The sequence below is a fragment of the Syngnathus floridae genome, chromosome 5 (assembly GCF_059516105.1).
Source record: "Syngnathus floridae isolate MCC-2025c chromosome 5, RoL_Sflo_1.0, whole genome shotgun sequence".
NCBI classification, from domain to species: domain Eukaryota; kingdom Metazoa; phylum Chordata; class Actinopteri; order Syngnathiformes; family Syngnathidae; genus Syngnathus; species Syngnathus floridae.
Genome location: NC_142417.1, coordinates 4,295,185 through 4,311,687, shown reverse-complemented (window position 1 = coordinate 4,311,687; position 16,503 = coordinate 4,295,185). Strand labels below are relative to the sequence as shown.

Genomic DNA, 16,503 nt, shown 5'->3' with positions numbered 1-16,503 from the left:
TTTTTTTTCTTCATTGCCATTTGAATGACCACGACTAACCTTGTGGTGCACTTTTTTATGGCTGGGGCAGATGGCCAAGTGGATGTTTGTGCATAGGAGGAAGACTTGACAAGCGAGCAGAACCACAGTTGACAACATTGTTTACTTGTCCGACCGTGGAAACAGTCTGAGTACAAAAACTACCCTCAACACCACTTTTAATAATCAACAACACAACATTGTGAGGCAATCAAAGTTTAATCATTGAAAAATGAATGAAAAGTTTAATTTACTTCCTGATTATTTTGCAAATGCTGAGAGATGGTGTTTTCACATCTTCATTCCACTTCAACACTCCTTTCCTTCCCATCAGGTCAAAGAACAGGAAGCATTTGACCTGGCAATTGATCTTAATGCGTGGCTGTGACGCATCTGCTCGGATCCATCACAACAAGAGACTTTCCGTGGGTGATCCCGAGGCTCTGGCGTTCAAAGCGCAGCATCCCAGAATATGGCGGTGAGTGGAAACAAACCATTAGTCACAACATGCCTCAGCTTACCATCAGAGGTGGCAATAGTACTCGCACTTTGTTCGTAAGTAGAAGTTCAGATTGCTACTTGTGGATAAAAACACCAGTGAAATCAAAATACTGAATTTGTGGACATGTACACGCCCTGAAATGTACTTGAGTACACAAGTAAAAATGATTTTTTCCTTATTAATTATATGCAATACCCGTTTTGATAATTGCAGTATGAAAAGAATGGCAGCGCAAGCTAGCACTGGACTAGTTTTTCTACAATCTCAATGAGTCAAAAAAAAACAAAACTAAACCATGGTGTTTACAGTTCTCTTTTTACGACCTATTTTAATTGTGTTATTGTTGGTGCGTGTCAAAGTAACAAGCCTGTTTTGTGAAAGTAAGCAAGACATCATAAATATAAACACTCAAGTGAGAACAGTAACAAAGTACGTACACTTTGCTACTTCCCACCACTCGCATTCCATCGTTGCACTAATTCAACAAGGAACGGAAGGCAAAACACATTTTGTCCGGGAACACGCTTAACGGCGAACATATGACTTGCAGATGGAGCCGTCGTACCTTTTTCTTTTACGCTCTCGCTGTGCGGACGAGTCGAAGATGAAGCGGTGTTAACGGCTCACAGATGCCGGATGCGCCTGTGCGCAGGCAGGTATCCACTGTGACAAGCCCGAAACATATGCGCGTTCAAAAAGTTGGAAAATCACGCAAGTTAGGGGGGAAAAAAGAAAAAATGTTCTCCATTTGTGTGTTTTATGATGTTATGGTCATAGTCCAGGCAAAGACACAACTCAATCACAGAGTCTTGGCTCTTGTTCGGCTGACACGCTTGCAGGAGGGGCAAGAAGTGCAGTGCCCCACCATGTTAAGCAGATGGTGATCACAAATCTTGTGAGTTGTTTGAGGAATATGCAAAACCTCTTTTCAGCAATGAGCTCCTTTGCTGTTGCGTGGAGCATTTTTTTTCATTGGTCATCGGGGCACTTGTGATTGAGCCCTGCCAATTCTGCCTAGCAACATGAGACCGATATTCAATTAGCATTTCTTTCATTTATTCTTGAGCCTAACCGTTCATTGATTCATTGGCCAGCAGCTAAATTTTAAAATCTATTCTACAGCTAAGTGAAAATGAGTATAAAGCCTCTAGAACTGAAGAATTGTGTTGGTGTTAGCATTAAGCTAATAACTAGCGGTAATTTTAGTGGTTGGGGTTATGGTTTGGGTTGAGGTTAGGGATAGAGTTGCCACAAAAAAACGTTAACTCAGACCTCCAAATTATCCATGTTGAGGCTTATGGTCGGGTTGCCACATAAAGCGCTAATTTTAACACATGAATTCTAACTTATAGGAATAAAAACCTCTTTGTAAAGTCTCTGAGCATGTCAACGATGCTTATACAGTATTGTCTCATCTACGGCATGTTAAAACAATGTCGCCTCACATGCCGGCGATTAGCTTCGAAATTGTTGCAGATTTCCTGTCGAGAGCCCGCAGGATGCTAGGCACATGCTACGCTAAATCAACATGTGCGCTCTTGTGTTCTCCCGACAGTCCATATTTCTCTCAGGCGTAGGATCGCGGCGGCCCGGGACGGTAATATTAAACAGCACGCTTTAACAATGAATGGCAGAACACCTGCAGCACAGGCAACTACAAAGGCGGGTTTCCTCCTGACAGCGCTTCCTCTCTTCCCCCGGCCTCCCGCCTGACCCCTGCTCCATCTTGGAAAAAGATCTCAGGCAGACGAGTCGGAGAAAGTCGCTCGGCCGACCAGACAGCGCTCCCGCGGGAACGCTCGGCGACGGGAGGCGTGCCGAGGAGCACCTGCCCCGTAAATCTACCCGGGGCTTCCCTTTCATGAGGAATAACAAATGGCGGTCGAGGAGGGAAAAAGCTAAGGTGACCACGGCAGATGAGCCGTGAAGTGTGTGACCTCATGTACACGTCTGGATCGGCGCGCATCAATACAGATGTGATGCCACGTCAGGTTGCTACTTCTAAGCTAGGAAAAAAAAAAAAATCGAAAGTTTAGTCCAGTTTTTTTATTGGAATTCAAAATGGCCAAGTGGGGGAAAATTCCAGATTGCAATGCTTCCATGGGAATTGAGGGTAGTTTAATAGAAAGGTATCGTATGCCAATTCCCGAATCTGCTGCGGTCGACTCCATTCGTATTCCAAGCACCGCCTTGAACGGCTCACTTTGTTGCGGAAAGGCGATCGCGTCGCCGCTAAGCGTCCCTGCAACAAGTCAATCCACGCACAAAGTAACCATTAGACGCCTTGAAACCTACTGTACTGTTTCCCACTCGCCCCCGCGTGCTCCTTTTTGTGCTCGGATGACTGCAAACCTCAAAGGGCCCCGGAATTTTACAGCCGGCCAATCCCCTCTAAAAGCATGACACCACTTTAAAGAAATGCTCCCTAAACAAACACTACTTAAACACGCTGCTGCTCCAGACGACAATTGGCCCAGCGCTCTCGAAGGGATTGGCTAATCCCCGAAACACGGGCCTGTGACTAATGGCGGAATTTAGCAAGAAATCGGCTCCGGTTTCAGACGGGCGCTTATCGACCCGAACGACGCGAATAGCTCGGGCCCCGTGATGAATGAGCGGCGGGGATCATTTCGTCTTTCACTGTCGCTATTGTGCGGGTGAGAATGAAACATGTCAGAGAAGCACGTAACGAGCTTTTTTTTTGGCAACAACAAGAAAAAAGAAAACCAAAATAAGCCGTCCTGTCGGAGATGTCGAGCGCTGGCAGTTTTTCTAGCAGGGCGAGGTCGCCCGTCCGCATGAAAGTAGCTTGTGTCGACCTGTTGGGCCGCCGGAGTGCACTTGGCTAGAAAAACAAGGAATCAATCAAGCTCAGCGCACGCATCAACGGCAAGATGGAAACGTGAATTGGCGCGTCTTGCTCGGTCAAGCAAAACGTCTACTCTTGCCGCACTTCAGTACTTGTTTTTCATGTAAATTGGAATATTGTATACTGTAGAGTCATTTATTTTATAGTACTGCCATTCTGAGTTTGCGGTTACCGAAATGACCTAATTTCGCCGCAAGACTTTAACAAGCGTTCTATTGCCCGTGTTGGCCAAAGCACACACGGCAACAATTGAAGGAGAAAGTGGAATCAAAACTGTTTATATTCGATGATGTCATTCGTGTAAGCAACCAATCAGCGGTTCGCGGGCCGTTTGTTACCGGGCAGCCCAATGATGCGAAACAATGAGGATGTCATCATTTTTTTTTTATAAAAGCTCAATCCCAACACGTCAGGTCATGCATGTTGAATCGCTTGGCACGGTAAGGGAAATTTCCTTTAAAAAAGAAAAAAAAAAAAACAAGAAAGGAAGCCACAGAGGATAAGCCATTAGTGGCAACTCTATCCACCGTCTTGATTTGTCATTGCTAGTGAAAGGAAATCGTGGCCACTGAGCTCTGTGAAACATGCAAAGCATAACATTTGCTCAGGCCGGCTCTCTTGTGGTTTTCAGGGGAAAGCAAACGATCCCAGAGCCGGGCTCCAAGGGCTCGCGCGCGACCTCCCCGTGAACCGCTCGTTAGTGATTATATGCTTGATATATGCGGCTACATATGGTAAATGAGGGCACACTTATGGGGAAGCCACAGGGGCCTTGTTATGCTTTTTGGGCTGTTTTCGCATGGCCTTAAAGATGTCCACCTGTTTCCCGTTAAGTCCCAGCGGAGCGGAGCGCTCAAGTGGGAAAATGGGCAAAAGTAGCGCAAAGTCGCTTCCGGTCATTTGGTATCAAAGGCGCCGCTGAGCTTCCTGCCGTGTTCGCTTCTTAGATATTCCAGAATGGACGTAGAATTTTGTCTTTTTTTCTAAAATGTTGTCTCTGTAAAAATTCATTCCTTACAGACAATGTCTGTATTTGAATAATATTATAATATTTACATATTATCAATATATCACATTAGGTCCATCATGACCAATATTAAAAAATATTATTATATTTTTATGTATATATGTTAAGATAAGATTTTTTCCTGTATTTTTAAGATTAGATATTTCATTGTTACTTTTTTTTTTTTTAAATCGTATTTTGGGAGTAATATCAAATACTGTACTGTATATCAAATGATATCAATTAGATGTGGATTCTCTCATTGGCTGGTCAGTCCCCGTATGCTAGCCAATAGCGGGGGACGACTGTCCAATTAAACACAGGAAATCTCATGAGACTTGCAGAGATCTTGAGGGATTTGGACTATTCTATTGACCACTGATCCCCCCCCCAGGAGATTTGAATTTGATCTCCAGGTTGTCCGACTCGAGGGGCAGCACAATGTAGCGCTTCAGCTGTATCGTATCTCCAGCTGGACGTTGCCAAAAACGCAGAATGACTTATTTAGTCAGAAATGCGGGGGTTGCTCCACATGTGCGGAGCACCAGGTCCGCCCACTGGGGTCCCACGATGGATGACACCAAAGAGAACCTGTCATCTATCCTTGACATTTACCAACCTAATTAAACCGCTGCGTTCGTAAGGTGTGTCCCCCCCTCCCGATGGCCGGGGTCCAGGGTCCTGTCTACATTTCACTGAGGGACTTCTTTGGGCGCCCAGCAATTTGCCTGAACAAACTTATCCCAGCTGTTCTCTGGAAAAGGCATCAGCGCGACAATTCCAGGCATGTCGGCCCCCGTTTCCAAAGCAGAAGAGATGGTTCTCTTCTTATTTGAGTAAAAATAGCAACGCCTCCCGAGGACGGCGTGTGAGCATCAGGATGAATGGTGCGGTAATTCGAGGCTTTGAATGTAATAAAAACAACAAAAAATCGAGGTTGTCGTAAATAACTTGGCCTCCGCCAGATGGAACAGGTATTTTGTCGTTTGAAGGCGCTCCAGGTATCGAGATTTTCTTTTGGAAAAAAAAATAAAAAATGCAAGTGTCCAAGATATGAAGATGACATCACGAGGAAGCAAGTAGAGAAGGAAAGGGAGGTAGCGACGAGGTATTTTCCAAGGGGATGATGACTCCCCCCCCCCCCCCCCCCCCATCATTTCCTATGGAAAAAAAAAAGTTATTGGATGCCTTTTTAAACAACTTTCTATGCTTTCAAGGACACTTTTGTTATTTTTGAACGTTCAACTCGGCGCTTTTGAACTTGGTGGTGTTACGTAACGGGTAACCTGGGCGTGCCCAATAACGCGGCAAGCGCCCATTTACATCAGACATTCCGCCGCCACCGCTCATTTGTGGGCCAACTGCTTGAATTTTTCCAAAAGCGTACATGAACATGTTACTCATTCATTTATTTTGATGTCAGATCAGATCTCCGTTCCCCTTTTTTCCCACGAGCCTGTCTGGTCAATCATGGCCCGAGACGACCTCGATGGGGAATCAAAACAACATGGCCGCCGCAGGTGTGGGCGCTGGACGACTCGCATCCCTGGGTCGCCATCTACCCGGGACCGCCTTCAAAGCGCGGCCAGCACGATAAGATCGCAGCCGTCCATCAAAACGTTAACACGTTCTCGTTTAAATACGAAAGCCCCGCACGGCAAAAAAAAAAAACGTTTCTGCCCCCATTGTTCAAATATGTTCTGCTGCTTTATAACAGTCGCCCATCGCTGGCATTCATCCCCAAATACCCTCATGTCTCTCACGGCAGCACAAAGATGGCTCACTTTGGGGAGTTCAACACTCTTCTGTGTTGCTCATGCGACTTGAGTTCACATACATTTGAGAAATAAAACATCACCTGAAATTAAAGTCAGACAACATTAAGGTCATAAAGTTCAAAGTTGCCGAGCAGACGTGAATAGACCCAGTGCAGGGAGAAAAAAAAAAAAAAGTCTTATGAAGATTTGCGAGTTGATTTATAGCTTGCACCGTCCTCGTTCTATAAGAGGCGTAAATGAGAGAAAGATGGCGGGCATTTTACGTACACGTTGTGCCTGCGAGATGGTAGTGCGTAAATGTGGCTCCGCCTCCCCGCTGTTTGATTGACAACCTGCTATTTGAACATACCAAAGACAGATACTTTATTCTTCTGTGTGTTTTGTCAGAGGGGAGGCAACTGCCACCCTCCCTCGCTCAATTTAGACTAAAGTAGTGCTTTGACGCCATCTTGTAATATTATAGTAATGTTAAATTGAGTGGATCTTAATTTAGTCAGAACTTGTCAGAACTTTAGAAGCTTTGCCATCCAGTGGAAAAAAAATGGGTCCAAAGAGGCGGCAGATTTTCCGCCGGGGATGGCAGGTTAGCCACGGTTCCAATAGCAGGTGACTTGGAAGGGGGTCACCATGTGGTCATCATGGGGGTGCGGGGGGGGACGGGATGCTGGCAACAACTGGGAGACATCACAAGTGTTTTCCCTCAAGTCAAGGTGTCGTTTCACACTCTGGAATCTTCCGTCTGACAGCGAGCGATTGATTTGCAAGCGGTGGACTGCTACAACGATGCGCCGGCACCTGTGTCGCATTTACGCCGTCATTAGCGCAACATTGTTGCCGCTTTGTTTAAGTTGCTTCTCATCAACAGCCACCAAAAATACAGCTATGTACAAATTTGGGTAGGCCCAAACACAAAAAAAAATAAAAATAAATATAAAATATTTTTTCAAAATTTAACACATAGTTACAATACGTACTTTTTCTTAATATCGGCTATACATACAAGTTACAGAAATTTTATTTTAAAAAAAATGTCCAAAAGATGTCCCTAAAAAAATGTTTTAATTTGAATTCTTTCAAGAAATCAAGTGGTTATGTGAATGGCGACATTTCAAGGTTTGGGGACCCTTGAGGTTGAACATCTGCCGAGGCCTGAGAACTGGCCTGAGAACTGGCCTTCATCGGCGAAAGCCATAAATGTCAGTCGGCAGAAGTCGTAATTGATGCGAGTACAGATGTCTTACGCCACAGCATCGTTTGCTTTGACACTTTTCCCCCCTAAAAGCTGAGAAACTAACAACAAGTTACAGAAGTGGCAAAAATACTTCAGTGCACACATTGTAAATAGTATCGATGCTATTTGTTAGCCAGCCTAAGGTGTTTTGTATTGTTTGTTAGCATTAAGCTAAACTGACTTTATAAGGCAAATCTATGTTTTGTATTCAAAACACTGTATGTTTTCAAATATAGTAAATAAAAGTAAAAATAATCCAAAACCCAAAAATAATATTTGTACTCTATTACTTGGCACGGCATACAGCGAGCGGCGAATGTTTCGTATTAGCCGTGTGAAACGCCTCCCGTTCCCCGAGATTCGCTTTTACAAGCGAGAAACTGGATATTTCATATTTCATTCTGCTTTGAGGACGTCAGTGCACATGCGAGTGGCGAAGCGCCCCCACCCCCACCCCCTTTGATCGCCCACCACCCCTCCCCGACCGAGACTAATTGTGGGGGCGGAGAACAAATGAAAGGAATATCGGGCCCATTTCATGGGAATTGGCTGCCCGCCGCTAGCGGAATTAGCCGCCTTTACGCGCAAACGATAACTTCATGCCGCGCTGTTTGGGGATGTTAACGGTTTACTTTATTGTCACCGTGACAACATAAGGTCACGGGGTGCCGAATAGTGGGTTCACGGCCAGACGTTTTCTATTGGCTCTTGTGTTTTAAGCGTTTTTTATTGTTGGTTATCAAATTCATCAATAATTGTTTTCGATTCTTTCGAGATTTTGTGAATTTTTTAAAATCCTCAGAATTTCAGCCACTCAACAGTTTCATATTCTCCAATTTTTGCAGTCCTCCGTGAAAGCGAAGCTATCGCAATATCTTTGCGGTAACTCTAAGTCCGCTTTCGTTTTGGCTAACAGTGATCGGGTTTTTTTTTTGTATGAAATGCTACTTAACGATCAGCACACATTTGTTTCTTTTTGCTGCGGTGTCGGGTGACAAAGTTGAGCATGCACAGGAGCAGTGTGTTGTTTTTGTTGTTGTTTAGCCAGACAGGTGTCACAGGCTCGTTGACCTCTCAAAGCTGTGTACGCAAAAACAAAAGCCAAAAACAAACACAAGCGCTATCTATTTAGCAGACGTCAACCGCTACTGTTGAAATGTAGCCCCAAAACAATTTCCAGTTCGTGCTTTTTTTTTTTTTTTTTGGGTGATTTCGAGATACTATAATAGAAACAATATGGTTCCGTTCAATTGTGAATTCCTCAGCGGGTAAACTTGTGGACAAACAGGGTGACCTAATGCCAGCAGAGTGTGTTTGTACTCAACACATGACTCACTCCTCGTGATTTTCAACGTACAGTCGGGAGACAAACGCCGCTGTCGTGGAAACAATTCAAGCAGCCAAACTGTCGCTGCTCCCTCGCGCCGTCGCCGATAATCTACCCGTCTTATTTTCAATCATCCAGAAATTCCACAACACTTTGCGTGTGTTTTTGTCACTTTGCCACAGGGGGCAGCATAATACATTCGGATCAAATGAAGCCATTCTTCGAAGAGGATAAAGAATGTATGTACGCCTGCAAGTGTTATGAGCGCTTGGGTTGTCTTATTGAGCTACTTGGGTGGGTGGATATATTAAAAATACTTTTGGGCGCCCGACGGCAGAGGTAGATCCGCATATTTTTGTGACACCTCTTAAATTAAATGTGAACGTCTGCACTTCTTGTCTCACCATCCAAATATGTGTGGAAATGTTCGTGTGTGGTGCCAGGTTTGGCAAGGGGCAAAGGTGGCTCACAATGATTTATTGAGAGAAATTATTCTTCTTTACAAACCTGTTTCAGTATTGGCAAGCCATTTTTATTTTTGAGTTTTTGCCCTCTCTGCTCGGAAAACAGCTTCTTGTATTCATTTTTGAGTTTTTGTTATGCTCACCCTAATCTTATTTTATTTAGCTTGTGTTTTATCTCTAATGTTTTTATTGATTTATTCGGGTACTTTGGGTGGTTTTTGTTTCAGTATTTTATATTTCATGATTGAATTGTTTGTTTTAATGTTTATTTTAGTATCTGATTTGTTTGATTTATTCTTAATTTAGGGTATTTTTATTTCATTCATGTTTTTTAGTTTAGTCATTTTTTATATTATTTTATTTCATATATTTTAACTTGTATTTATGTATTTTTACTATTTCATTTACTAATTCATTTGAATTTGTTTCATTTTTGTGTTCTTATTTTTACCTTTTCTTCCATATTCTATATATTTTATTAATCTGATGATATGATCACATCTTTCGACATCATCTCCTAAATATGTATAGTATGTAATATTTGATATGTAGACAACGTTTTGTGTTTGCGTGGTGCAGGCGGCCAATGGCGACGCTCGCTCGCGTTTTCGAAGGGAAGGGAAGGCGGCGGTGGCGCCGACGCCGCGGAGTCCCGTCAGCGGGTTGGTCCTGGCGCTTAATGGCATGTTATCAAAACAAATCACAGTTGTAACAAAAAACACGTTTTTTTAACCCCCTCCGAGTCCACACGCCATTTCCAGGAATAAATAAAATTCAATTTACTTGAATTATTATGATGAACTTGTTTGTTAAAAGCCGAACGTTTGTGAAAATCTAAACTTACTTCTATTAAACCCTAAATTAAAACCCTAACCCTGTTTTTTGAAACCCTGGGTAGACTTTGAAACCTTATTTTTCAACCCTACCCTATTTAAATTTGAAAATTCAGGGCTCCCGACTGTCCCCAAATGTCACCCTTTTGCTTCTAAATCTTGAGTCAGCGCAATCAAAACTTTTTATTTACTCTTTGCAGTTTTCCAGAATGTCCTTTTTTTTCTTGCTGAGAAATTTCTGCTCCACTTTTAGCAGATCTATTAGTGGTGAAAATGAGCGTAAATGCCAATATTTCCTTTACTGCGTCCATTCATTTAAGAAGCAGCTCCCCATTTGGGGAGGAGGGTGTGGCCAGGGTGGGAATCTCTTCATGTCAGATGATGTGATCTACTGAACTCATCTTGTTCTCGGATACCCCTCAAGTATCCAACCACCGGCCCCCTCTCCACTCCCCTCCACCCCCACCCCAGCCCTTCATCCTTCCAAGAGCCCACATGTGCCCAATATATCACCCGTCCCCCCCTTTTGTTTATTATCTCCTTGGATAAGCATGTGGAATCCCCATCTTCCAGTCTTTTACAAGCTCGCAGCAGCCGGCCTGGTAGCGCACACACACACGCACACATATACACACATACACATATGATATCTCCAATGTAACAATCAAAGAGGCACGCGAGATTTTGCGCGTTTCCGCTGGCGGGCAGATGTGCGACTTCAAACGGGCCAACATCTTATTGCCATGTGTCAGTGTTGTAAAAGAAGACCAAAACACTCCAAAGCCCCCTCGTAAATATCTGCGCTACACAAAATACATTTTGTCTAAATAGAGTCTTTGCATTTTTGTTGTTTTCTTGGAACAGGCTAGAAATGCACAAAACGCCCACAGTGGATCCCACTGGGCATCCTTCACTGGGTTTGGTTTTTTATATATATATATATATATATATATATATATATATATATATATATATATATACCCTTTAATTCATATATATATATATATATGAATATATATATATATATATATGAATATATGGATTAAAGGGTATCAATGTTTCCATTTTATTCAAAGTAAAACAGATAGAATGATGGCACGCAAGCAAACGAAGATGAAACAAATACATAAAAATAAAAGACATAAAAATAAAATCCATACGTGGAAAACAGTTTTTGCCGTGCAGGCCCCGCTCCAAGGTCCGAGCCCCTGCCAAGGTCGTCGTCTTTTCTACTGCAAGTGACTTCACTCGTTGAAGATGATGATGATGATGATGAGCATCATATGTGCAACATGCACACTCACAAATAATGTCTAGATCAGGACATTGTTAATTATGAGCTTTATTACTTGCAGACAGGAGACGTAACCTGCGAGACAAGATGACTTATTATAGGATCATCAATGTAGTCATTCAAAAAGCTGCCACACGTGGAAAAGACACACAAACGCGCACGTACACACACTCTCACACACACGCCTGCACGCACGCACTATCGGGCCGAGGACAGTGGGAAAAAGCAAACTGTCGGGCCAAAAGGTTGCAGCCCTGGGACGGCACGTTGCTTAAATCTTGTGTGACATTTATGTGGGCGCGTGTGAATGTAGTTTTTCCCCAACGTTTTTTCACTCTACTTTCTCCTTTGGTTAAATGCGACGGCTACCTAGCGAGTCCTCAATCTAGCTAACTCGCTGTCACTAACTGTCAGATGCCATTTTCAAATTTTAACTTTGCACGTGCAAGTTAGCCAACGCTAACGCGGTAGCTTGTTTTTGCCAATATTAGGAACTTGCAGGATGGCGCTATCAAAGCCAAACGTTTATGAGCGCAACTTTCCGTGAGCACAAGTTGGTGACCGTGGTGCTCCAGCTGGACACGTCATCAAGCCGCAAAGGTTAGGTTGGGCTGGGCCAGGCTAGGCCAGACCCCCGTTAGAACCTCGCGAGGTCCTTTACAAGGTCCTGGCCCCTTAAGACCACCCGGACGCAAAGCTATCAAGTGTAAGGACCTTGTTCACTTTTTTTTTTTTTTTTTTTTTTTTTTTTTTTTTTTTAACAGGAGGTGACGCTCCTCCAAGTGGCTCGTCTAAAACCGCTATGGGAAAAACATCAGTGGAACAAAGTAGACTGATGAAAAATAACGACCGCAAATAATCCACACAAAACAAAATCAATGATTCATTTGTGGGCTCAAGTATATAAAATATTCTTTATGTGTGTGATATGATAATTATCATGGTTTTTATTCGCAGTTATTTTTGATAACTCTCACCCTGCACAATCAAAATAAAATCTATGACTAGAAATAAGCTACAAAGTTAAAAAAAACGTCTACATCAAGCACGGCGGACCTTTTCACGCTCCGATAATCCTGTACATGTCATATTATGCAATTGCTCCTCTCAACAATTATTTTTGATAAGCGCCACTCTGAGCATTAGAATTAAACAGTGACTAGAAATAATCCACAAAATCAAAAATAAACTCCTCTTCATGTACTTTCCTGCAAAATGTCTCTCCATGGCAACTGCCAATTTGCATGACAGAAATACTCTGAATAAGCACAGTAGAAATAAGCATATCGTCACAAGAAATAATCCCCCAAAAAAGAGTGGCACATGACGGGACTGGATTCATAACTCATGGGAACACATGCGCTCGTTAACGCGGCACACGCTTTGCTTTCCTCATCACTTGGTCGGAAGCGTCTGGCCTCATCATCGTCATTTATGACATTATTCTTGGCCCGCTCCAACTAATACCACAACACATCCTGATGTGATGTAAAAACGGCTCGGGTTAGGGCCATTAAAAGCGCTAACGCTAAAAGAATCTGCACTTTTTAAAAAAAAAAAAAAAATTGAGACTTTTACGATTTCCTTTGAATTTTTTCTTTTTTTTTCCGGTTCGCGACTGGCCGTGGTTCCCTGCTCGATTCCCTCCTCACTAAATCGTCTTTTTTAAGCTTTTAAAAAAGTTCAAATGCACCAGGGTCCACTTACACGTGTCAACGCCGCGCCCCGGGAGAAGCTTCCCTGGCTCGTCAAGATTTTTTTTTTTTTTTTTTTCTTTTCCCCACCGACAGGTTTAAAGAGCACACATGTTTTTCTGGCTTTCCCATCATGCACCCCGTCACCACGGCAACACATGAATATTAGCGTTTGGTGCAAATCATAAAAGCGATGCTGTATTAGGGATTAACATTTGACTACATTTCCTTGTTATTTTTCTAATGATTTAATGGAACGGTTGCATCTTTGCGTGAATCATTTGAATGCTTATTTCCATGCTAAATAATTTTTTTAAAAAGTCATTTTTAATCAATTTAATAATTAAATAAATGTGAAAATAAATTGTATTTTGATGCATTTTTGCAGTTTCTCTGTGTGCACATGAGCCAGTGATGATGATGATGATGATTAATGGATCGACTGAATCCGCAACTTCTGAGGTGATGTCGCGCAGCTTCCCCCACGTAAGACCCTTTCTCGTTTTTATGATGGGGTTATTCTAGAGGTGGAGTCAAATATGTTTGACCTTCAAATGCATCCCTGTGACCTTAGACAGAGGGGGGGTCGGGGGGGTCAGCTGACTTCCATGCTTTGCTGACATTGACACCTGTCCTCAATAGTGGGACTCTTTAGTTGTGACATTCCAAAACTGAACTCAGTTTTGAAAAGTCCGACCCTTAAAATTAGCCTCACTTAACACAACATGGAATTTGGTAGGCTTATCTTTTATGTGTGGACCCACAAAAAAATGGCAAGAATCCTTCCCCGGTGAAGTAAGTAAGTATAACCATTCTTGGATTGGACCTTTTGGAATTAAAATTGAGAAATGTTAGTGTGTGTGCACACTTCAAACAGGCCAAGGGCCAAGTGAGTTAAAACACAGTGTGTTGATGTAACAACACACACATTAGCACAGACGCTGTTGCCAAAACAGGCGCAAAGTTGCACAGTGGCAACAGGTTGTTTGTCAGCCAGCACCAAGGTTAAAATCCCGAGGGCTTGGCAGCAAAAAGATTGTCACGTTTCACATTGCCACGCCTGAAAGGACAAATTATGTCTGCCATTTTGGTACGAAGCAGCCATTTCATACTGAATTGTGACAGATTCGATTTTTGTGTTCATTCTGTGTAGGCAAAGTTTAATTCCCCTACATAAAAACCAGCAACCAAAATGATTGAATCCATGATACCAAAGTTTTATTTGGCAACATAAAGTTTGGTAGACATGAATGGAGCCACAAAAGCAGCCATATCTGAAAAGACGCAGTTGAGAACGGCCATTTTAGTTTGAAGCCAACCGTTTGAGTCATTGTGCCAATGCCCACATTCAAACATAAAGTTTTAATCTTTAAAAATGAAGCTCCTGAAGTCACTTTCAATACTTGAAATTTGGTAGACATGTCTTTCATGAGTAGAGCCACAACATTTGCTGTAGTCTTCAAAAGTATACATTTTATAAATTTGCGACCAAAGTTGAACCACGTATCCTTGACAGAATTAGAAAAAAAATGAGATGTGTGGAGCATAGCATCAAATTTCAATGACAAAACACAGAAAGCTGAGATGCCAAAATATGAGTCCAATATTAAGTCAAAGGAACTTGAGCATCAGTACATTTCCCAGCGGTGTCCTGAGATAGCAGATTCAAAAAAATAAGAACCTAAATTTAGCGTCTATGTGTGCAGTCATTTACATGGACTCCTCCAGGCCAATGCAAATGTGGGCCCCTCAAGTTTTAACTTTGGCAGACTCGCTGTTTACTCTAGTTAGCGGCAGCCAGGTGCGGCGGCCATTTATCAGCACTTTAGTAAAATCACAGCTCACGCAGCGGCGGTCGATGTGGTCGGGCAGCGGCAGCTGCGATCAGTCACGTCGCGGCGGCCGCTAAAAGAAGAGTCGTGAATCATGTGCAAAAGACAACAAAGCGGGCAGAAATAACACAGAGTGTGACGCTACATAATGTCGCTATGGCTATTTTCTTTGGGGGCCGCAATGTGACACACTTTTTCCATAGAATTTACATGAATGTTTAGACTGGCAAATTTGCTACAAAATGACAGGTGGACATGACATGAAATAACACTTATAAAAAAAAAAAAAAAAACACGCAAAATGAAGAGTAGGTTGAGCTGTCAACATTGTCGTGATAGAAGATATTTTCTTAGCGGTGGAGTAAAATGGACACGAGTATCAGTGGCAACTACGCAAACATTTTTTGGAAACTTAGATATTCATTTCTGTTAACTCGTTTTCCTTCTTTCTCCCAAAAATGTACCTGAATGGTTCATTTCACAGTCAAGAACTAGAAGTCAATAATTAAACGTACAATAACAACAGAAGCTAACCGCATGAATAGCAGAGGTTTACTGTATAATCACAGTTCCCAAAATATCTTCTCCAGTGGCCTTCTCCAGGTGTCGGAGCAGACATCCGCCTCGTTGTCGTCGCGGTGGTCACGCTAGCAACTCGCGACGAGTTGGGAGATGCCCCAAACACACACGCTATTATGACTGGAGGAGCTAATGGAGCGTGATGTAGTTTGCATGGCGTGAAGTTCTTCCCCTACTTTTTAATGACCACCAATATCGCCATGGCAGTACACTCCTGTTTTCCGGGATAAATAAATACAGTTGGTGACTCAAAATACTCGCCTACCTGACTTTTTTCCCCCAAAATTTTTAAGATATGAGCTGTCAATTAGTGGATATTTGTTTTGCTTTGACTTGTAAGCGGAAACTCAAGATATGACGTATGAGATGGCGGTCGTGTCAGATAGTAAATATTCTTGATTAAGTTCAACTTTTTTTGTCACCACTCCAGTTTCGCGTTTCTGCGAACGACCAAAACACCCACAAAATGTAGCATTATTATGCTAACTTAAGGCTAATGCTAACAAAAGCAATGGCTAGCATTTAGCCCGGATATTGATACTTTCTTCCACCCTTAAATTAGTATCGTAGTTTTACATTTCCACATGTCCATTATAGGAAACATAATCTGTGTTTTCTGATGAATTTTTTGGGGCTTTGTGGAAAGAATTTTTAGCTCCGCCAGTGATAATGTTCCAAGTAATGTGTCCTGCGTAATAGCGTGAGCAGTTTTCTCCAGCTCATTGCCAAAACGATGCGTTCAGGTTGTAGCAATCCCTGCAGCGACATTTAACACGACAACATCGGCGGCGACGTGTATTAACGACAGAGCACCCTTGTGACCTTTTGCCTTGTTGTCACTGCGAAACAAGAGACGCCAAAGACTAAATTCCCAGGCCACTTTTCCTCGTGTGTGTGCATGTGTGCGTTTGTGTGCCCTGCCATGAAGGAAAGTCAGTCAAGTCTCGAAATGGCAAACAAAATGCTACTGTGTGAACGGCAACTGTTGATAAGGTGAAAGTGTGTGTGTCCGTGTGTGTGTTTGCGTGCTGTGAAGTCAGCAATCCGGCCGGCCCCCTTGCTGACACGCTCAATCC

The 16,503-nt window shown here is 42.8% G+C and overlaps 1 long non-coding RNA gene across 3 annotated transcripts in view; it reads left to right on the top strand.

The window, feature by feature from the left end:
* LOC148397603 (uncharacterized) overlaps positions 1–16,503 on the top strand; it is a 28,117-nt gene that overhangs the window by 2,638 nt on the left and 8,976 nt on the right. For 2 of the 3 annotated variants that reach the window (XR_015858524.1, XR_015858523.1), the window contains exons 3-4: positions 353–496; positions 13,405–13,502. This is a non-coding gene — a long non-coding RNA (uncharacterized LOC148397603). Of the gene's footprint in view, positions 1–352; positions 497–13,404; positions 13,503–15,438; positions 15,682–16,503 lie in introns of those variants that run through there. The other variant, XR_015858522.1, reaches the window with a different exon arrangement.